The sequence below is a fragment of the Heterocephalus glaber genome, unplaced genomic scaffold (genome assembly GCF_053883595.1).
Source record: "Heterocephalus glaber isolate CG9 unplaced genomic scaffold, H.glaber_assembly_v1.0 deba00001538, whole genome shotgun sequence".
In the NCBI taxonomy this organism is placed as follows: domain Eukaryota; kingdom Metazoa; phylum Chordata; class Mammalia; order Rodentia; family Bathyergidae; genus Heterocephalus; species Heterocephalus glaber.
In genome coordinates this window covers 5,346,460-5,370,803 of record NW_028258333.1, presented here as the reverse complement: position 1 = coordinate 5,370,803, position 24,344 = coordinate 5,346,460, and the positions used below count along the sequence as shown (strand labels likewise).

Here is a 24,344-nt window from a genome sequence, read left to right as displayed (position 1 = left end):
GAGAGAGAGAAAAAGAGAGAAGAAACACATTTCCAAACACCTCTCCGTTCCAAATAGTACATTTACCAAGACCTGGCAAATGCACAGAGCCTTCCATGGCAGATTATTTAAAATAGAATGAAACTACGTCAGGAAGCACTGCACTTGCTTCCTCTGGGAGGCTTTGAAGGTACTAAAATCCTTACTCATTTGGAAAAGCTTACGTGAAGTCTTGCCAAAGTCAAAAACATTCACAATTACATCCTAATTATTCTTTGCTTCTAAGATCTTACCCAGACATTATTATGAAGCAGGAATTATTTTACCATAAATGATAAGCACTAAGAAAACCTAGAAATGAGATGAGATGGTTTTTTTAAAAATATTTTTAACAAGGGGTGAATGAATATTTACTGTAACTTAGAGAGTAAAATGGAAATAATTTCACAGTTTATCACTAGGAAACGTAGTATAATGTTATGTAACAATACTTAAATATCCAAAGAAGACTCAAAGGGATAAAATCAACAAGAAGCCAGCAGATAGTTGTTGAACATTTTAATTTTAGTTAAGTATTATGAGCTGTAACACATTACAATCTAGTTCCTGAATGTAAAGATTTGCAATTTAGTATGACACATACAAAAATCATGTAAATAGGAAGATTGTGTGTGACGTTAGTTAACTAGCCCTGTATAGATTGTAAGGAGTTAAGAGAAATTGGAGGGAAGAAGGACCAGCATGAACTTGGCCACGCAGGGGATAGAACTGAGTCTGGACTGGTTACACAGAGGGCAGCAGGTAAGCCCAGGAAGAGCGTGCAAGGCCAGCGGGGACAGAAACATGTAACACTGTCACTTCATCCTGATATGAATCGCAACGAGCACAAAATTGTGTTTGCACACAGGCAGCAGCAGGCAGTTTAAACCTGCTGCATTTATGCAGATGTTTGGGTTCAGGCACACGAAACAAAAAAAAAAGCTGGTATGGAGTCTGGGAAGGAGCCCTGTGTACAGCAATTTCTTTGGCTACAGCATCACACAGTCTGTTCAATACCTGTTCTACTCAGTGAATATTTATCTGAAGAGAGAATCCCAAGAAACAATTATAAGCAGAAGAGCTTCAGCAATTCTCAAATCTGTACACCAAAACATGGTTTTGCAATTAATTTTAATTCTCTGCAGATTCCTGGATGAAATACACTTTTATGAAAAGTGCATATTCTTACTACGAAAAGCATTGGCAGCTGAATGAAATGTCACTACATTACCACCCAAGGTACATTAGCACCACAGTGTACACTTCTAGGACACAGTGTTGGCAAATGTGCAGATACTGAGACATTAAAGATGCCTGTAGAGTGTGATGAATGAGCTGAATCTTTAATTCTGATTGGAGAATGAACCTAAAACCATTGATAAATGTCCTCTCTCTGGCTCAGTGAGTCATCCAGCACAGTTATGTAAGCATCAGATACCAGAATGAAACCCAAATTAAGGAAACAAATGGTGACAAGGCACTGGTATGTACTACATCTCAGCAATGACAGTAGGTCACATCCAGTGTACCCCGTGTTTTTTAAATTTAAGTTTTATTGGTACACAGTCATACCCACTTGTTTACCCATTGTCTACAACAGCTTTCAAGGTCCACAGAAGAGCTGAATAATTGTGCTGGAGATCAACACAGTCTACAAAGCCTAACACGGTTGCTGTCTGGTCCTTTATGGAGAAATCACCCACCTTGGCCTCTACTTTCAACAGTCAAAGCCTTAATTTCTTTTCCTGAAAAATATGTGAATTTCCGGTTGCCACTGGAATAAATTACTACAAACTGAGTTAAAGAACAAAATGAAAGATAGATAATGGGAAACGGCGGAAGAGATCTTTTGTAAATGGGAAGGGTACGAAGAGATGGAAGGGAGGGGGAGGCAAGGAGAGGAAGGAGAAGGAAAAAGAATTCAGGTGTGTTATGTACATCCACCATGACCCGCAATAAATGTAATCATTACCCACTGAAAACGTGTACAAATAAAAAAAGAAAGAAGGAACACGAATTTACTATTCTATAGTTCCAGAGGTCAGAAATTCTAAAATCAAAGTGTAGCAAATCTGCATTCCTTTTGGAAGCTCTAGGATGAAAGAGTTTTCCTTGCCTTCGGGGAGGAGCAAGTACTCCAAGTGAGATGGATCACAGGTTATGTGACAGGGGTTGGCAAACAGAAGGTGGGAAATCTCAAATTTTAGACCAGAGAATTCAGACAATCTATAGAGGCTGAAGGATTTTGTTCTAAGTAGATGATAAACCAGAGTTGTGCTGGTGAAATATTAGTCTGGTTGAACTTTAGAGGAAAAAGGAAGGTGAGATGACACACAGAGAATTTTTCCTTCCATCCATTTTTTATTTCCAAACAGAGATGCTGTACTCGATATCTTAGACTTGTGAGGTCCTTTCTACTTTCCTTCTTTTCAAATTTTATTTTCTACCAGTGCGTGGCATCTTGGCTCTGTGTCAACCAAAATAAAACAAAAGACTATGCCTTGTGAACCTTACCTCCTACTGCGGAAGAGAGAGAAGTTTTCCAAATATTAGGACTAACCTTCGCTGATATCTGAATGGAAAAATTCCACAAGGGTGTGTGTGCGTGTGCATATGCTTTTTAGTCCAGTGTAAGAAAATGTGGCCCAAGAGGGCCTCACAATGAGCCAAGACCTGAATATGCATGGAAATGAGCCGCCTGGAAAGAAGAAGATTCCAGGCAGAAGGATCAATAAGTGCAAAGGCCCTGAGGTGACAATATGCCTGGTGTACACCAGGAAGAACATGGATGGAGCTCAGGAAGGAAGCTGGTGACACTGAGAGCTGTCGATGAGGGTGCGGGTGCGTGTGGCTCAGTGGCATGTGGAATCTTTGTTGATGCAAGGGTGCTAGCTGCGCACTGGTGCACTGGGAGCTGCAGAGGCTCCCAACTCACTTTGTAATGGGTCCCTTGGTTGCTATGCTGGGGACAGGCTAAAGGAGGAAACAGCGAAAACACCACAGACACCGCATGTGAGGTTCTAGGTTGATGCGTGTCTTCCAACTCACATTTTGGGACCTAAGGACCGGTGTGAGAGTACTAAGAGGTGATAGTCAAGGAGGGGTCTTCCGGAGGTGACCAGTAAGTAGCCTTGAGGGGCTGTGGGCTCTGGCTAGGCCCTCTTTCCTCCCATCTCTTCTGCTATGTGAGGACATGGTGCTCATCGATTTTCCCCTTTTCCAAAGCCCCCTACCATGAGAGGACAGCACCAAGGCACCATGTGAAGAAAAGCCCCAGATCAGACACTGAATGTGTTGGTTCCTTGATCTTGGGACTTTCCAACCTCCCACACTGTGAGAAAATAAATTTCTGTTCCTTGTAAATTACTCAGTCTCACACATTTTCTTAGAACAACACAAAAGGGACCGAGGAAGAAGGTTGCGGCACTAAGAGAGATGGGAGATGCTGGTGGTTAAAGTCAGAGTGGCAGCAACAGATAAAATAAGAAGTGACTTGATTTGTGCATAGTTTAAAGGAAGAGCACTCGGGCTTGTAAGCTTTAATGCTGATGTTGAGATCACAGTGCAATGTCTTAGCTTCTCAACTAGCCTATGACTTCCCTCTGAGGAGGGCCTGTGTTTTATGGTCCCTTTTTCAGTCTTGGCCCCTCCATCTTAAAGAGGCAGGTGCTCTGTTTGGAACACATCATTCTTGACCACTCAACACAAAGGAAATAAGCAATGTGCAGAGGCCCACCAAATCATATTTTGCAAATATGATTTCAGAACACTTGCCATTTGAATCAAGGACCAAGTATGTGACAAAACACGCCTAGGACAACTCCCAAGCTTTACCCCTTGCCAAAAGCCCTACAGCCCACCACTTTATTGCTGTAACTCTGAATACTCCAATACTGTACTATTAAGCACTGAGAAATTTTTTATTCCATAAAAGTTACTTAGCATGCTCTCGTGGTTTTAAAACAAATAAACAAAACCCTGAACAGAAAGACCTAACTTGGAGAATTCATGTAAGTAGAACTGAGAGTAAAAGCACATTGGATTATTGGCTGGGGTTCCTCTAAGTGAAGAGGGGAAAAAAATGATTCTTTTCTTCTAAGGACAGTGTTTCAAAGATTTACAAATGGTCAGGAGACCTGATAACTGATTATTCATTCCCCAGAGCAAAAATTAACCAGCAAAAAGAACTTTTCAGCCTTGGGATGTCAGGCAATGCGGTGTTTGGCATTAGCAGCTAAGTGTCAGGATTTAAGTTCCATATTTGCATATCTGAGATTACAATTTCTTGCTACAGTAACCAAAAGTGTATTTGGATCTCTAATTTTTCAGATAGAGGAATAGTGGAGGAGATGAGTTGGGGAAGCCAGATAAGGGATCCTCAGGGCACCTGCTAAGATTCAGCACATCTGGATTTCATTTGGAAACAAACTGTCTTGTTTTGCAGTGCTGTGCCTCTGCTCCATTAGCTGAGAAATGGGAACCAGGTGAAAGTCTTGATTCCTTTCCATTTCTAATGCTGAGGGCTACTTGTACAGTCACTGCAGTGAGCAGACAGCGTTGGAAACAGTGAATAGCCCTGGACTTCATCCTCCAAAGTCAGTTTTCTGTATTTTTGCATATAAACCAGGATATTCAGATAGCATCCCAACACCAGCCAATCCTTGGAATAAATAGGTCTAAAACAGAGAAATGAGTGGATAGGAGAAAAATATTTCAGATCTTGTAGGAACTATACTTTCAATGTTTGGCACAGAGTACAAATAAAAACATTTATCAGCCATGTGTTATGAAGACTGCAGGATAAAGCAGTACAAAGTACTGAGAGAAGAAGATTTCGTAGAAATGGGACAGAAAAGTAAATGGAAAAGGAGGTGAAGGTGATGACGGATATGAGGTCCTGGAAGATCGGAGGAACACAGAAGAGCGAGTCCTCACCGCACCCTGGACTACCCGTACATTCCCACAGTGGCTAAAGCAGATCTTCCCTGAAGACTGGAGTGGACCTAGGTGTTTCAGGGAACTGTGACGCCAACTCATCCATCCTTACCCGCCTGACTCAGTAACCATATCAGATGAAAAAATATCCCTGTGGGCTGTCCCTTTCTTTCCTGACCTCTGCAGGACTTTCAAGTAGGTGTTGAATAAATAAGCGTTAAAGATGACTGAAAGGTAAATACTTCAATGTTCTGCAGCTAAAGCAAGGTCGATCCTTGGTGCCCCTTCAAAACTTCTGTATCAACAAAGTGGTCAGTCCGTAAAGAGTGCAGCAGCACAGTGATATAAAAACACAGCATGAGAAGAAATTAATATCCACAGCGGGCACTGCCAGTAGGTCCAGAAAAATGTCTGCGCTAAAGCATGACGGATGACCACAGCATGAGGACAAGTGGTGAACATAGCTTCTCTCCTCCTCATCTCACACTTTGTATGGAACAAGGATCTACCTGGGAAATGAACAGGACAACCTGCTTCTGTAAACTGGACTCTTTACCTGCTAATATTCTGGGGAAAAGAATATTAAGAAAGGAATACTTTCTGACAGATCCAACCTGCAAGTTTTAGTGTCAAACACGCTACAAAGTCAAGGGCCAGCTCTTTCTTCAGTCGACTGTCTAATCTTTGCAATGACATTTTGTGGGGCTCTGTTGTCATGTCACAGCCTTCCAGGGCATGCCTCCTCTGATTACACAGTGCTTTGGGGTTTCTTATTCCTCATAAAGCTCCTGCCCAAGCCTGGCAATGGCAAAGGTCTGTCATCCCTCCTTGTCCTAGGTGCCTATGGGCAGCAATAGAGCCAAATCCATATGCCTCCACAGGCCATGGTGTCAGGAACACGGAATGAGTGAATCCCAGTTCAGTTACAAATCTGGAGTTGTCAAACAACCACATAGCTTCTTTACTGAGCATGTAAGAAATCTGTAACAAGGTATGTATCCAGAAGAATGGGGTATCAGGTAGTCTAGAAAAGTTATCTTCACATCGCTTTGTTAAATGTAGCAAAATATTAAATAACAAATTCCTTGTCCAAATGCTAAATGTATACTTTAAAGGGAACTCCATCCTTGGATCTAAGTAGTAAAGAATATTTGTAAAGTTTTACATCCAATGGTCTTTTTTGGACTTGACAATATCTGAAGGAGATTACTAGCTGATTTTACTTGTAGTAACTCTTAGAGATCTATAATTTAAACCTAGTGGCATCCTCTTGTAATCCCAGGACTCTGAAAGGTTGAGGCACAAGTTCGAGCCCAGTCCTCAAAACTTAGCAAGTTGGAGAGACCTTGTCTCAAAAATAATAATAAATACCTGTAATACATGATCCAATAAAGAGATCATTAGCTGATTTTACTTTTAGAAATGAACCTTTAAAGATGTATAGCCTATAGTATAACATGGCTACAGAAAATGCAAACTTTTCCTGTAAATGGATGTGGTTTTACAAAAGAAATTGCTCATAAGAAGCCAAGGGGAATGATGAATACATAGGTAAAATAGAGCCATGTTAAAATGAGTAGTTGGTACAGGGTACCAGAGCATGATGCTTCTAAACATATTTGGATATATTTGTAGAAGTGATTTCACTTAATCAACTGGCATTGATTAAGAACTTAAAACATGAAATACTTTATTACTATGGGTATTTGTAGTATTGAATAAACACTGATTTAAGAACTTACAATATATGAAATACTCTACTACTATAGGTTTTGGGGGATTTCATTTATGCAAGAGAAATTTAGTCAGGTAGAATTTTATATTCTAGGTGAAAATGTTTGTGTAATTCATAGCATTATTTGAAAATGTTCATAAGGTGTCTCATGGCTATAAATTTTGTTACTTGATTCTCACATGAATTGCAGCCAGGCCTACAAGAGTCCTTTAGCCTATAATAACTTTCTCCTTTTCATCTCATCTTCCTTCTTTTGTAAGGATCCAGCATCATTTTCACTGAAGTAGCACATACAAAGATACCAGTAAGAAAATGTACCTCCAAAGAGTTGGAGAACTTGGAATATTAAGTACACAGGAGAGAAAGAAGAGAGGTACCTAAGCCAAAGGAGGAAATGCTGCTGGAGGAGCAACCAGCTCAGGAGGTTGGCAAAGGGCGGACTGGAGTAGATAGGTGGGTGAAGAGAAGACAAACAAAGGTGGGTGTGAGGGGGCTAAAGATAGACACTGCTCAAACAGAGGAACTGTGGGCAGATAACGGTCCTATGGCAGAGAGCCAGTGGAGTGGTCTGAGGGTGAATGCCTCGGTACAGAAAGAGAAATCCTGGCCCTTGCATGAATTTAAATGTATATATCATGGACTTAACCTCTAACATTAATGCCACCAATACATACGTATGGATCTGGTGTCCAAACATATTAAGTTGGGAAGAAGCAGCTAGACAACTACAATTTATGAAAATTCAGTGCACCATCCTTCAAATCAAAAAGAACTGTGAAAATGCAAAATCAGAGGACAGAACAGCCCTGAAGTTGGAAGTACCATGATTCTTCCAGGCCATGTAAATAAGGAATTACTTATTTCTCAATAGTTTGGCCTACCTACCCCAGACCAAATCTGAATGAACTGTCTATGCGCAGGAATCTCTATTATGTCCAAGATAATTACTGGTATTCAAGCGTAAGAGAAAAAAGAATGCCGGGTGGAGAAACTAGGTAAGACAAGCGACCAGCTAAACCCAAGTCCTAGCCTTCAAGGGCTCTGCTAAAATACCACATTTCAGACAAGTGATTTCATTCACAAAGTATTTTAAGTAGTTTAATATGTTGTATTTTCAAATGATATAAAGGATTCTGGATTCAAAAAAATAAATAAAAACACGCAGCCTAGTCTTGAGTAGGATATAACTCCAGTGGAGCAGAAAGAAAAAAAAGAAGAGAAGCAGTATGTCCTGACTTGGACACTGCCAAGAGGAGATGAGAAATCTTCACAGGATGTGAATCTAGTTCTTGGAATTGACATTACCACATGGAGCTCTACATCAGCACACTTCTCTATAATCATCTTTCAGAATGTTGTGTTGAATGGTAAGCTTCTGCATTAAGCTTACCATAGTCTTAAGCATGAAAGTCTTGGAGCATTTTTAGCTCAAAGATTTTTCCCTATACTCCAGAGCCAAAATAATAGGCTGCCTATCGGTAATTAATACCAAAGAAAGAAGTATCACTACTATCAAATTATAGAACATGGTGTCTTTGAATAGCAAAGGTAGAGGGGCCTTTGCACTGATTCCATATTTTACTCAAACTTGGACCCTGAGGCTGAAGGATTTCCAAATGAGCAGCACAAGGAAGGTTTATTTTTGGTGCCTGATGTCTCCTCTCTATGGTTTCTCAGCTGCTGTCTTTCTCACCTTCCTCCTAGTTCTTCTCAGTCATCTCTCATCACATCTTGCTAATCACTTGGAATCACCAGAAATAGAAGAAGCAGAGGAAATGCAGGCCACAGAAGGAGAAAGAATATGGGCTCCTAAGCATCTTGGTGAGATACGAGTCCACTACTCCAGGCTGAAGCTTAGAACCCAGGACATTCGTTTATTCATTTGCCACATATTACTAAGCATTATTCCACACTGGCCACTGTATCTGAGTGTGGCCTTGTTTATATGCACTGCACAATGCAGGCTGACCACAAAGGTGTTTGGGGAAACTACAACTGCATTTATCATTGTATGCCTTTAGCTCATTAATCTTATGAATTCTTTGAGGTAAGGAGAGGCCATTTTTCACTTAGGAGACTGACTTAAACATTACAATGACTATTACTCTTATTAATTATCACCACTATTTGGTGCTGAGCACTGAACCCAGGACCTTGAACGTGCTAAACATACACTGTACCACTGAGCTACATACATCTCTAGTTCCCGAAGTTATATTTTTAAAACTCCACAGACAGTACACTTTTGAATTAAATTTGTCACATCCTTCAAAACTGGTACCTACTTATTATCATCTAATTCCTGGCCTCCACACTATCAGAACTCTTCTGATTTCATGCAAGTCGCAAGACACAATAGTTGTGAAGAATGATGAGTATCTGTTGTCAAAAATTAGAAGTCAATTTACAAAGAATGTGTGTATGAGTGACAAGTTAACATATGCTGCTGTGAAAGGTGAATTTACATATTATTGGTCCATAAACTCTTTATTGAGATCAAGACTTTGCTAACTTAATTTTACTTATTTGAATTTCAAGTTGATTTATGCATGTACAAAAAATGAAGCAACAGCCATCACTATATTGACTTCATTACCAGAACTACACACAAATTTGAATGATACTGATAAAAAATCAGTATTTAAAGTGGAAAATAAATTTAATTACATTTAAATTGGAAAATAAATTTAATTTCAATAAAAATCTGATTTTATCTACTTTATTTTATTGTATTTTTTTTTTACATGCATAATGTTTTATTCTTTGAAGAATGGTTCTAAAACATCACACTAAGGCCGAAAAACAAAGTTTGAGGTAAACAGTTTTGAGGATGAGTTCTAACACATGTAATGCTTGTTCATTCTAAGGAATCCTGATCTTGGAGCTTATGATGTACCAGTTGGCAGTAGCACCCACGTTTCCCAGAGCTAGTCATTAGTTTTCTCCTGTTTGCATAGACTTCTTCTCATTAGCTGCCTTCTGCTTTTGCTGCATGATCTCAGAGTCCCTCTGCTTTCTTTGAGAAGGAGTCAAGCTATCCTCTTTTCATTTTCCCTTACTCATTTCTTGGGTTTTCTTCATATTCTTCTGTCGGGCAAGTTATCGTAGACTACCACGGGCCATGCCGACCACCCGGCGGAGCCTAGAGGAGAGCAACTCAGACCAGCAATTGTTCCCTTGCTCGCCCAGCGGCCGCCGCCACCGTCAGTCTGGAAGGCCGAGCCCGCGCGGGCCCTCCTACTTTATAAAATGAAAGTAAATTTTTGGAAGTTAATTCTCTTGAAGATGCAACACTTTATTATGAATGCCCAGTCCAGAAATTTAACACCATAAATAAAACATAAAAATATTTATACAGAAATAGCTACGTTTACTACTTAAAATTAAAAATTACCTTCAAATTACCTCTGATTTCATGCAAATTACCTTCAAATTTAGCAGATATCTACATGATTGCAGAGAATACTTTCTCAATTGAAAGTATTTTGATCTACAAGTGGTCCACAAAAATGTGCCAATTTTCAATTTGTTTATAAAAGAATGCAACTTTGAAGATGTCTGCATGCAATTTTATTTTTTAAAAAGGAAGAAGGTGTTACACCTGTTGACGGGATGGTTAGTAAAATATGAATGAGTCAGTACGGAGGAAAGGAGATGCAGAAAAAGCAGTATGAGACCACTCTGCCTCCCAGACAGACCTGATGTCCAGCTCTCCCAGGAAGCAGACAGGCTCTTCTCCCTACTGTTCCTTCAGAATCCTGCCACCTTCAGAGCCTCCACTGGACTGGGTCTTGGCAAACCACAGGGCTTCCCTCACGTCATTTACTTTCCCAGTGTCCGTTCTCTGCTGCCCCATAGCCTTCTCTTCTCTGGGGCTACATTTCCACAGTGCAGGGCATCTCCATCACTAAGCTGTCTCCTTCTCAGTCCATAAATCTTCAAGGTAAATTCATTCTCCAGCCACCTTTAACCCAGTGGCCAATGCGAAATAAGAACTATGTGATTGCCAGTAAATATGTGGCAAATGAAGAAATGAACATTCGTAAAAATCAAGAGTACCTTCTTTATTATACAATTACAGATAATAAGCCTCATTTTATGAGTGATTTATTATCCTTGATTTCATGTCGTGTTCTTTATTCATTTTTATTACTTTTTGCTTTTCTATGACATTACATTATTTATTATGTTCTAATGTTGGAACTACTTCTATATCTATCTCAATTAAATGAAATTTCACTTAAGTTATTTATATGCAATGTATGCAACCAGCAAATGAGTAGTTAAAATTTAAGAATTAACTAGTACAGAGATGAAAAAAAATGAAGCTTGGCAATGAAAATTTGCTATTGTCAAAGGAAAGCTATCATAAAAAAGGGAGAAAATGGAACATTCATTATGACAAATAGCTGGTAAATCTTAAGATTGAATTATATGTAACTATTTTTTGCACAAATCCACTGTTTTCCAGTTTAAGTCTGAATATTTATGTGAATCACTATTAATGGCCTTAAGACAATTGTTATTTCAGCTTGTATTTTCCTGCTTCTCTTTGACAATTTTTGACCCAAAGAAACAGGGTAGCAAATCTATCAAGAACTATGTGCCTGCTAAGAATTTGGCAATCATGGTTTCTATATCAATGGAGATTGAATGAACCAAAAATGAGTGATAAATAGAACTTTTGTAGTTTTTCTCTAATTCAATCTCCGATGCAAGCCTGAGAAAAATTCACAGACATCATGAGCATTGAGTCATGCTCTTCTTCCATCTTGATTGACATACATCATGTAGGAGCAGATTAAACCATTTGGTTGATTCAGATTTTAAAACACTTTCTCTGAAATAGCAATTTGAAGCAAACTATTTTATGTGCCAGACTTCTGAAAGGAATGATCAAAACTCTAGTTCACTTCACGTGCACTGTCATTCAGGAAGGCTAATATATTGGGGAGAATTTTGCAAAATAAATGCAAATCAGTAACAATGGTGGTATAGAACAAATCCCACTGGAGCACAGATATAACTAAAAGGAGCTCAGAAAAACCATGGACTCCCTTTAAATTATTTAAGGATTAACCAAGTTTGTCTTTTAAAAATGTGTTATTTGAAAAAATGAACCAGATATTTCAAATGCCAAATTCCACTTTGCGTGCAACTCAGTGATTCTGAGACATACGTACTTGATAATACTTGAATTGGTAGGACTTCACTTGCATAGAAAAAGAATAAATACAAGATGATAGTCAGTGAATCATGTGCAGGTCCAATTCTTTCCTCCAGCACGACCAGCTCTATATGCAGCCACTGGCAGACTCCCCTCATTACCATATATAAGGACATGCTATTTAAATTATCTTAGTCTCCAAATTCAGAAAATTGGTTCCACGCAGAAGCCTACAATTACTTTGAAAGAGCCAAGGACTGACAATGTACATATTATTGAATGGGTCTGCAGCAAACAGCACTTTTGGCTTTGGTCTATCTACATTTTATCTAAATTCTAACTTGAAAGGAGGATTTTTAAACAGGTCATTTTCATCAAATAGATGGCTTCTCGAAATCCTAGAAGGCTTGGGTTAACTCACTGTTCACATTTTAGTTTCACTTCAAGAAGACCCTTTGCCACCATTAATAAAGGGAAAACAATCTGTATGGGGCAAATAACCTAATTTCCATCAATCTGTTTGATAATTAAAATAGTGGAAGAATAAAAATAGTGACAATGTATTTAACTGTATGAAGAACATTATTAAGAAGAAATTTAATTTTCCTTGAAAGCATAAATGATCAGGTAAACAAGCAAAAGCTATGATGATTACTTCTCTTGCCAAAAGAGTATATGAGTGTAATGTGAATACAGTATACCTACATTTATATGTCTATTACATAAGTTTTAAATAGGTATAACTTATCATTCAGCCAGTACATTCAGCAAAACATCAATTAAGGGGATACCTCTGGCAGGATCCCTTACAGTGGGAAATTCATACCGAATGGTAATATTTATTCTAAGGCACACTCTATTAAGTCAGAATCTGGAGGGCACATTAAAGGAATCTATAATTTCAGCATGTTTTCCAAAAGGTCTTCAGACAAACTGATTGGAGCAGTAACTAAATTCAACTTGGGACTCCCTACCCTCGTCTAGTCACATCCCCTGCTGTGGCTTGTATCTAGATGTCCCCCAAAAGCCTCATGTGCCTATAGGTGGGGCTTTGGGGGAGTGGCTGGATCTAAGGTGTGTGAACATGGATTAAGGGTGTATAATAACTAAATTATTCCACTGATTAGTGTAGGGTAGTAGTTCTGGGTGTGGATAATGGGAAGGCCCACCCTAGATATGGGTAGCACTAAACAAAAGGCTTGTAGCCTAAATAAAAGGGAAAAGGGATAAAGGGGAAGAAAGGCTCTCTGCTTGCTGCTTCCTGCTTCCCATGCTATAGACTGTTTCTCCTCCACCACGTCCCTTTGCCATGCTGCTCTGCCTTACAGCCAGCAACTATGGACTGAAATCTCTACAAATTGTGAGCTAAAAATAAGCCTTGTCTCCTTATAATTGTAGGAGTCATGTATTTTGTTCCAGCAATGAGAAAGTAACTAATACCCCCATTACAGGATTTTACACTACAAAAAGTTGTGTTGAAGTCCTAATTCATAGTACCTCAGAAGGTACCTTATTTGCAAATAAGGTTATTGCTAGTATAGTGAGTTAAGTAGAGAAGAGGTCATGTTATACTGAAGTAGGGTGGGCCCTTAATCCCATATACCCAATGTCTTTAGAAGAGGAGGAAACACAAAGGGTATGGGGTGACAGAGGAAGAGATTGGAGTGGTGCAGCTACAAGCCAGGGAATGCCAGGGGTTGATCATTACCTCCTCCATAAGATAGAATAAGAAAGGATTTGACCCTGAGTCTCAGAAAGACTATGCCTTAAATTTGGACTCCTAGTCTCCTGAATTATGAGACAATATACTGCTGCTGTTTTAAACCACTAGGTTTATAGAACTTTGTTACAGCAGCCCCCAAGAAATTAATACACCTCCTAGCTATAATCCACAGCAAACAGGATTTAGAGATATAGAATGATAGAAGCAGGCCATGAACCTGGCTTGGTTACCTTCCACTAGAGAACTCTTTCCAAACCCCACACAGATTTGGATGGTTATTACCTTCTCACCTGGATGGAGTGCTGCAGTCACCTCCTGTCCTGTGGTTGAGTTAAAATGTGGTCCCAGGACACCTCCCTCAGAATCACTCAGAAGTAGTTAATAAAACAAGTCAAAAATGCACATTCCTGAGTTCCATTTATCACCTAGTACTGTATGTCAGTGTTTCCTGCAGGTAAGGATCAAGAATCTGCATAGTTAAGACACCTCTAACCTACCCCAGCACTTTAATCGGTATGAAAATGTCTACAGAAATGCATTTGCTGATTAATTTGATTTAGAGTTAATTAAGCAATTCAGTATTATTTCAGCAACTCGTTAATTTTAACCTTTGTTTTGGAAAATCCTTCTACACTTACAGCTCAAACTCTTTCTTAAGCAAATGAATTCAATAATTGTAATTTTAAGTCACTGTAAAACAAACATATTTGAACTCTTTAGATCTTGCAAAACAGTAAGAGAGACAATGACAGAGAGAATTCCTTTTTAACTGGAGACAACCTGAATGTCAAGTGATATTTATCATCACTGTTTCAAAGAAAACTTAGAAATAAAATACAGTAGTCTACATTACAAAAAATATGCATTTCACATTGCCCTTATTTCATTTGTTTGACAATTAATTGACTGGTAAAAATAAAGGTCTTTTGAGAAATTCCTTAAAGTCACTACCTTTCTTCTGATTCTTAACCTTTCAACATATTCCTCCAACACCTATATGTATATGCAAAATTTGCATGTAACTCAGGCTTCGTAAAGTGAGGGTTAAAAACATATGATTTATACTTACAAGATGGCTACTGGGTTGGAATGTGTGCTGATTCTATCATGCTCTAAAGTGTTATGCTTTCACAAAAATCCTCAGCAATCATCAGTCCTTTTTTTAAAAGTATAGATTATTTTTTGGTAATTTTTCTAAAAGAAATCCTTTTCTATTGCTCTCCCCTTGCCTTGTATTCAAATTCCCTGTGTCTCAATTTCTAGAAGGCACATTTCAAATCAAGAAACATTTTACTTTCATGTTGCAACTTCCTATGTTACTACAAGGGTTGCAAATCAACACCAAATTTTTCTCTAAAAATAAGTGAGTAGGTAGATTACAAGAGGAATATTCTTATCATAATAACAAGTTGGAAGCATTTGCTCATTTTGAAAAATAGCATTTCTTTAATTCTTAACTCTAAGATGCTGATTGGTTTTTTCAAAATCCAAACTATCATTGCTTTAAAGTTGAAAGTCATTTTCTTTGCTCATGTTTAAGCACACTCAGGGGAAAAGAAAAAGACAAAAAAAACTTACAATTTTGCTTTTTCAAGCAAGCAAGTTTTTAAAATATACAAAAGAGAGGAGGAAATGAGTTTCTGTGATAGTTTAATTAAGCCTTGTGTATATAGATGGTCTGTCAACTCTTAAGAAAAATGTCTTTGTAACCTCCACATTCTGTTCTCACTCTTTCTACTCTCAATTTGTCTTCTTACCTTGAACCTAGAATGTAGAAATAATCTGTTAGAAAATCTCTCTACCCATTCAATTTATCCCTAGACATACTACAACCACAATCATATTAATCTCAAAACACTTTTTCAATCTTATGATTCTTTGGCTCAAACCTCTACATTTGCTCTCCAATTGGCTCCAAATTAAGTATGCTCTAATTCCTTGCTCAGACATTTAAGATTTTTAAAAATGTGTTACCAAAATATGTCATTCTTTCAATCTTCTTATATGAATCTATCCTCCAGTACATTCTATTCTTGAGTTTAAATCTTAAACTTTCAGACTTTCTAGATTTGCAATTTTATAATTCTTTACTCCTAAAATGCTTTCTCTGTCAACCTCCACCTAACCAGAGAGGATCTATTCCATGAAGTGCAAAGGAAATACCTTTTAACTCTTCTGGAAATCATGCTGGTCCCCAAAAGGATGTGACCTCACATATAAAATGTGACAACAGGATGCCTGCAACTCCTGGAATTTCCTATAATCTGCCTGGTGATATGAGTTGCTCTTCATTGCCCTGCATTTTTTCTAAAAGACTATTCATTAACTCACTCAACTGAAGCATTTATTGACCACCTACTCTGTGCTGAACAACAAGTTTATAAAACTGCTTATACAACCCTTTACACTTACTTGTCAGGACACAGTAAAAGTGCGATGGGAATGAGTTAAGTCACTAAGGATGTGAGGGAAGGACTGCACTGATGGAGTGTTTGCCCCATGAATCACAGCGGGAGATGGACAAATTTCCAGGAAGATGAAATTGTTCCACAGGTTCCCAGTGTCCATCTTAGAATTAATACAGATCTTATTCTTGAAAGAAATCAGGTTCCAAGGTTTAGCTATTGTTTTGTGAGGATATATAAATGGATATGCAAGCATTACTCTAATATGATGTCTTTAACTCTTTCAGGATAATACCTAGAAAGGGAGTAGCTGGGTCAGATGCAATTTCTCATTTCAGTTATTTTAAGGAATCTCGATACTGATTTCCATAACTCTTATGCAAGTTAACATTCACACTAATATTGTAGAAGTGTTTCTTTCTCCCTTGCAGCTTTGCCAGCATTTGTTATTATTTGATTTTTTGGTGATAGCCATTCTTTCTGGAATACTAGGCAATCTCAGTGTTGTTTTAATTTGAATTTCTCTAATGGCCAGAGATGTTGTACATTTTTTCATATATTTTAGGAAAACAGATGCACCTTGAGAACATGAAGTTAAGTGAAATAAATCAGACACACAGGGTTATATATCATATGATTTCTATTATGTGAAAAACAAAAAATATAAAGAAAAAGCAAAATGAAAGATAGATAATAGAAAGTAGGGAGAACTTTTGCAAAAGGGAAATGGACCAAGAGATGAAGGCAGAGGGGAGGGGCTAAGGAGAGGGGGATAAAAAAAGAATTAAGATGTTTTATGTACATATACCAACTCCCCACAAGGAATGGAATCACTGCCTACTACCAACATTGCCTAATAAAAAATAAAATGCAAAAACAAAAGAAATCAGCAAGGAAGGTATTTTGAAAAGGAAACTCCTGTGTCACTCATAAAGTATAATTAATAAGATAGATTAAGCCTCCTTTTAGAAGTTCAAGAGTGGTAAAAACTTAGCATTCTATGAAAGCTAGGGAAAGTTAGATGGGATGATTGTAATATGAGAATTAATTTGTAGACCGACACTTGGAGAATAAAGCTTTAATTAATGAGGATGTAGGTGAAGGCTCCACTTATAGAAGAAGAAATTAGAAAAAAAAGTCACACCATGGTTTGATTTATTTCAAATTCTAGATTGTCTAGGTCATATTTCTTCCTTTCCTTTCCTTTCCTTTCCCTTCCTTTCCTTCCTTCTTTCCTTCCTTCCTTCCTTCTTCCTTTTTTCCTTCCTTCCTCTCAAACCAATGTATAACCATTGGAGGAGAAGCTTGAAATTGAGAAAGACAATTTTAAAGCATGACAAGCTCATTCATCAAGAACATGAAATTTTATGTACCTGACTTTGGGGCAGTGACATCCATTAGTACTTTCTGGAATTATGGAGGAAACTAGACCTCCAGTTATCCTCACCGTATAAGACATATCCCAGCAAAGCAGGGCTGAACTCCTAAAGAGCAAGGGCAATGGCTGCATATATTCAGGAAGACATGGATAAGCAGGGAAAACAAAAGAGGTGGCTAAAATAAGCACAGAGAGCCCTATATTTGGCTAAGCACTCAGCCAGCATGCCTCTTCTTCAGGGATACAAATCTTTGCAGGATATCAGCACTGCAATTGCATCAGCATCAGGCTTAGACTTGGTCTTTTGAGGGTCAGAGATAGTAAATGGATTCAGAAACAGTAGAACTCAGCGCTACAATGCTGGGCCATTACTTAGCACATTTTCTTGGCATTGGGCTAAAGAGCTTGATCTCTGGATTCAGACAAGCCAGGGTTGAATCCTAGCTCTTACTTTTATAGTCTGTGTGATAATCCCTCTGGATATGATTTCCCTATGTGTAAAATGGAGATAATAAAACCTTCTTCAAAGGAGGGTTTCTTGGGAGATGCAAAGATAATCCACATGAAGTATACTGCCTACTGCCCAACACACTGTGAAAAATCACACATCATGGCTGTTGTGATAATCACTAAGAAATTACTCAGTGACTAAAAAAGATGCACAAGTTTTCTAGTTCCCCTTTCCATATTCCACTAATGGATGATAGATCTCCTTAGACTAACTGAGGAGGGCTACTGGTTCCTGAAAGAATTCTCATTTGCAATTCAGTCCAGCAAAGTCTTCCCAGGTACTGGGCTGCATTGTAGCTTTGGCACAGAACAAGCTGGGAAATGTAGCCTATAGCGCCTAGCTGGGAGACTGACAGCTTGAAACACTCTCCCCTTCCCTCCCGAGGCCCTGGACACTCACTGGGTTCTACTTCCTCGCAGCCTGGTGTTCAGGAATAGCCTGATGTGGGGGGCTGTTCCTTGGGAGGATTCTTGTTCATGCTTTAGGGTTGTGCAAAGCCAAAGGAAAGAGCCACAGATGCTGGGCAGACTGAGTTCATTTGCAAAGTTCAAGGTCATATTTTCTGTCTTTCTTTTGACTCTGAGAGTAATGTTATTAAATCACAAGCCTAAAAAGGAATTCTCCTAATCCCGGCCTTTATGCAATTGGTTAGACATGCAGGCAGCAATTTCTGTTTTTGTTTATTTTTGAGCAGGTCTGTTGCTTATGCTTAAATGCTCTTGTTAAATCTCTCCGTTTTATAGCTAATCACATTTTTATAGCAGGCATGAAGCTCTCTACAAGGCCTTTGCTGAGCTGTTCCTGTAAATCAAAACCTGCTCGGCTGTTCTTGTAGCTGGCAGGAGGACAGGGTTAGTTTTACCATTTATGGTTGTGAAGCCCATACTGATGTTTTTTTGTTCTTTCAGCTTTTTGTTTCTTTTTTCCACTCAACCCCTTCCACTCCTCCTGCTTTAAAAATGTGTATTCCAGGCTTAGCTAAAACACGTATGAATAGATTATTTCATTCCTTACTGCGGAACTTTAATAAAGGCGTCAAAATGACAAAGGATGCATGGCTTGCGGTCCTATGTCCCAGCAGATCTATTCCTCGAGGGAAGGCTGAAGCTGTTTGGGAAAAGAAGATCAGTGGAGCTCCTGGAAGCAGACCTTCAGGGTCTACTTAAAGCATTAACACACCTTCTAGTGAAATATATATACAAAATATACAGGACACTTAAATGCGACTTGTCTTCTTAAGCCACTTAACCCTCACCACTGCCATTCCCACTACGCCTGGGTAAATCTGGGAACAAAGAGAGCCCGGATAGGTAACTCTTTTTGCCTAGCCTAAGCACCCTGGGCACCAGTGTCTCATCTCTGATCACATTAGTGTTCAAAATTATCCCAAATACTTTGCTAGATATGGTAGGGTTAAAATGGGCTGGGGGTATAGTTCAGTGTAGAGATTGTGCTTAGCATGCATGAGGCCTTGGGTGAAATTCCCAGCATCAAAAAATAAAAATAAAAAAGAATGAACATTTATGAAAAGTCAAAAGAAGACACATACATATGCAAAGGGAGCTACATTTAAGTCGCAGTTTAAAAGAAAGAAGGGAATAGGGAATGTGGATCCTGCCTGATATTTCCTTAAGCGAAGAACCCTAGGATCCATGAGAACTTGTACCTGAGAGAACAAAAGAAAAGAAAGGGATATCTAGATTTAGGCTGAGCAAAATATTTAAGTTTAGACTAAGCTGAAGTGCCTCCTGAGGTCACATCCAAGGATCCTTGGAACCTTTTTCTTTGGTCAGGCCTGTATGCAGTTCCCACTTCTACAGCCAGAGGTAAGAAGAGTCTTCATTAGAAGAAAGGGGATGGCAACTGTAAGTGGCCATCTCCATTATCTACCAGGGCAGGAAAGCAGGTTTACCAGTGCCATTATATTTGCCAAACAGAGAGAAATTGAAAGCCAGGGTGAAATGGCAAAGGGATGGCTCTTAAAAGACAACAGAGGGAGGGAGATAAAGGATGGATTGAAATCCTCTGTTGATGTCTTTGTTGAAGTGGGGAGAATGGACAGTCAATTTGATTAGAAACATCTAGTCCTAGCTTAGCTAAATTTTAGTAATAACAGCTCACACTTAGTATTATTAGGCACAGAGCACTGTTTCAAGTACTTTAAATGTATTAGCTCAATTCATTCCCAGCTCTGTGGAGTAGATACTCTGTGGAGTACATACTGTAAAATATTACAGATGAAGAAACTAAGGTACGGAGAGGGTAAGCAGATTACAGGATCTTTCCGTGAGGAAAGGGAAACAAAGTGGGATTCCAATCCAGGCAGCCTGATCCTGGGCTCACACTTTTATCTTCTGCAGCCCTGGACCTCTCTTGTCAGTCCCAGCACTGCCTCTGGTGAGCCATGGAAGACACCCAGCCACGGTGGACACACAGCCATGGCAGACACCTTGCTACTGTTTTAATGCATCCCCCAAAGGCTCATGTGTTGGAAACTTAGTCCCCAAATTCATTTGTCAATAATATTGAAGGTCATCTTCTGGGAGCAAATTAAGATTAGATGAGATCATGAAGGTTAGGCCATCATCATTTTGACAACATTAGTGGCTTTACAAGAAGAAAAAGGGTGACATGAACTAGCGTGTGAAGTAGCAACAAGACCCTCACCAGCTGCCAATCCCTCATTCCTGGACTTCTCAGTCTCCAGAACCATGAACTGAATCAATCTGTTCCTTAAGAATTACCTAGTCTGGGTGACTTGGTATAGAAATAACCAACTGTTATATATTTATTAGCACTGTCCTAGACACTTTCTCTTTGCTGGTCTGTCACCCACAACATGAAAGAGGAGAGGTTTATTTTGGCTCAGATTTTAGAAGTTTCAGTCCTTGCAAGGTCAGTGGCATGGTGGCAGGGCCTGGGTGGAGGAAAAACTGCTCACCTCATGGTGAACAACAGAGTGAAGGAATGGAGGGAGATTTACCCTTCTAGCTCATGTGCCCAGTGACCCAAGTCTTCCAACCAGACACTACCTCCTAAAGCAAGTCCAAAATTTCCACCTATCACCTATGAGTGCATGAAACTCTTCAAGAACATCTAGATATAAATCATAACTCTGCTCATTAGAAACCTAAACCACCCATCATTTGTCTGAAATTTGTTTTCTAATCCAGACTCAGGGACCCTGGAGTCTCTCTGGGTTTGCCTCATCCTTGAAGATGCCAATGACTTCCTAGAATTCCCTTTTCTCAGCCAACTTCATCCCAAGCAATGATGGAATGACAAGGAATTCTTTAGCTTTTGCTGGATCATTCTAAGAGTTTGGCCAAGCAAACACCTGTCCATTAAAAGAAAGGGGCAAATTATAACACAGCCTCAAAGGGTTCATTTCCCCTGTTGTGACAGTGCTTGGAACTTAAGTATGCTTCAAAGAAGAAAGTCAGCTAAAGGAAGCAACCCTCAGGGGAAACTTCAGGCCCAAAAGCATCATCTGGGACTTCTGGGGTTGGAGGAAGCTCCAGAGGAACTGAAAAGCCCCCTCCCCAGGAGACTGACCTCCATCAGCTGCCTGGAACAGGAAACGGAAGGCAGAAGAAAGCAATAACAGGTTAGGACTCTACAAAAAAAGGGTGGAAGAAGCCAGAATGAGCATAGTTAGAGGTTTAAATGTAAAGATCAGAATATGAAAATTAGTTGATTTTCACTACTGATTACAACTACATGAAACATCAAGATGGCTTATGATTTCTCCTATAAAGGCAAGTGATATCATTTGATAATGTGAGGTCAACCTTGTTGTGTCTGCCATATGATATCTAATAGAAAGGTAGATGGGAAAACTTGTCCATAAAGGGTAGTGGCTCCATACGGACAATAATAGAGGCTTGTTGCCACCCTATAACAAAGTTGTAAGGGCCTAGTTCCAGGAAAATGGTCACACACTCAGCTGGAAAAGCTCAGGAAGAGGAAGGATAGGGAGACCATCCTGCCTTGAAGAGATGTTCTATTCTTCAGTTATAAGCTGAATATGGTCATATCTCCAGTCTAGATATCCTTAGTACCTGCAGGTTACTGGTTCCAGAACACCTCTCAGTACCTAAATCTGGACAGTATTTGCATATAACCTACACATATCTGTAGATAACTCATAACACCTGAGACACATAATGCTTATACAATAATGATAAGTCTGTACATCTCCCATACAGATGTAAATGTTTTCCAAATATTCTCAGCCCATGATTGGTTGAATTCACAGGAGTGGAACTCACAGATAGGGGACCCATGGAAACAGAGAACAAATTATTTTAAAAGAAGACAAAAGGGTATTTTTTCTCCTAACCCAAAGAAAAGGCCCAACCACCTCAGACACTCTAATATTTCATGCATAGAAAACCATGTTTCTCCAAAACTAACTCTACAATCACTGCAGTATTGATCCTGTGTGGTTTGTCTGTTAAAAGAGCCCAGTATGTTCTCCTCCAGCCAGCCTTCACTCCCACGGTGTGCAGCAGAGGACTTTGAAGAACAATGTATATTTATTCTAATCACTGACCAAAAGGATAATTTTCTAGCTGTACATCATTATTTATTTTAATTGAATTGGGTTTGGGTTACGCTCACAAAGCTGATTATTCAAAGTAATTATATGGTTTTGAAAATTGGAAAGCAAAAGCTTCTCTTCTGAAGTGAAAAAATGCCTTGTTGGTTAGCTCATCTGTTTAAAAGAAATATAAAAAAGGATTTTCCTACAGTGAGGGTAGTGAAAAGGTCAGAAAAGTCTTGCATCACACCAGTGGTCCTTAACCAGAGGCAACTGTACACTGAGCGCCCCCCCCCCCCGCCGTGATGTTTGGCAGTGTCTGGAGCACATTTTTGTTGGTCAGAACTTGGGGTGTAACTGACATCTGGAGGCTAGAGCCCCGGGAGGGTACAAAACATCCTATGCATGCACAGGGCAGCCCCTACAACAAGGAACTGGGCGGAACAAAGGGTCGGTTGTGTCAAGGTGGAAAAACGTTGTTTCCAATACACCTGGATTCAGCTCTGGCCATACCAGGTAAATGTGCCAGTCACTCTCTGGGGCATTTTCCTCATCTTCAGAACTGTGAGAGATCACTGTGAGCAGTTACAATTAGTCTACATTTACTACCACTATTACTTCTTTTTTTACCCCATTTTATTAAAGAATTTTTTACACTTTATTAGTACCTATTTGCAGTACATGCAGTTTACAATCGTCTTGTGGAAGGGGTACATGTACATAATACAGCTTCTTTCTTGTTTTTAATCTCCTTCCCTCCCCCTCTCTCCCTCCTCCTCTAATTCCCCATCCCAATTTTCATTCTTGTTAATAGTATTCATCTTAGCTCATGGCATGGCATATAATGTTTACATTCATTGAGGTTATTAGGTTCCCGTACATGGCATATCTTTATTCTACTTATTTCCCTTTCCCCTCCTCCTCACCCTCCTCTTTGTTCTCTTGGATCACTTCCTTATTGTAAGAGATCAGTCCCCTTGTCCCCTTCTAGCCACCCTTTATTATTATCTTTCTTTATATTATTCCTCATTCAAATGAGAGATACCATACTATATACATAGCTTGTGTGTCTAGTTTATTTCACTCAACATTATAGTTTCCAGGTGCATTCATTTTCCTACAAATGCCTCAAATTTGTCATTCTTAAGAGATGAGTAGTAGTCCATTATATATAGATACTACATTTTCTTTATGCAGTCATCTGTTGATGGATATACAGGCTGCTTCCAGGATTTAACTATTATGAATTGTGCTGCTGTAAACATTGATATGCATGTATCACTGTAATATGATATTTTAAGCTCTTTCAGAAGATACCAAAAGGGGGATGGCTGGGTCACATGGAATTTTTAATTTCATTTCTTTGCAAAATCTCCATACTGATTTCCATAATGTGAACCACTACAAAGTTCAACTTTTTGAGCACTTACTATTTTTTAGGCATTATTCTAAGCATTTTTGTTTCCCTCAGTCAATCAGTACAATACTTTTTGAGGTACTACTATTTCTCCATTTTACACATGAGGAGCTGAGGCACAAAATGAGTATTCATCCAAGGTCAAGAGAGGAGGAACACAGAGACTAGGGGATAACGTTTACACCACAGGTAGTAGCTGATATTAAAGGCTGTGGGGGGTTTTTTTGGTTTTTTTCCCCCCCTGTGGAGTGTGAGCTATTGTGTGCTTGTAAAATTCCATGTATACTGGGAAGCTGTGCAATGGCCATAGAACAGGGCCTCTGGCTCAAAATGTTGCAGCTACAGATGAAGAGCTGAATGGCTTTGAGAGACTTTTCTTTTTTCCTTTTCCCCATTAACTTTATTGGTACAATTTAGGTATAAAATACAGTTACATTCATCATTGGGATCTTGTACCTTTACATGAGTCTCTTGGTTCTTATTGTTTTTCCCCTTCCCTTGCCCTCCCTTCA

The 24,344-nt window shown here is 39.1% G+C and overlaps 1 protein-coding gene and 1 pseudogene across 3 annotated transcripts in view; both read right to left on the bottom strand.

Annotated features, from left to right (window-relative positions):
• The window catches only part of Fbxl7 (F-box and leucine rich repeat protein 7), a 399,360-nt gene that overhangs the window by 202,475 nt on the left and 172,541 nt on the right, over positions 1-24,344 (bottom strand). The gene's annotated exons all lie outside the window — the stretch shown is intronic.
• Positions 9-24,344, bottom strand: LOC147824471 (small EDRK-rich factor 1 pseudogene; annotated as a pseudogene).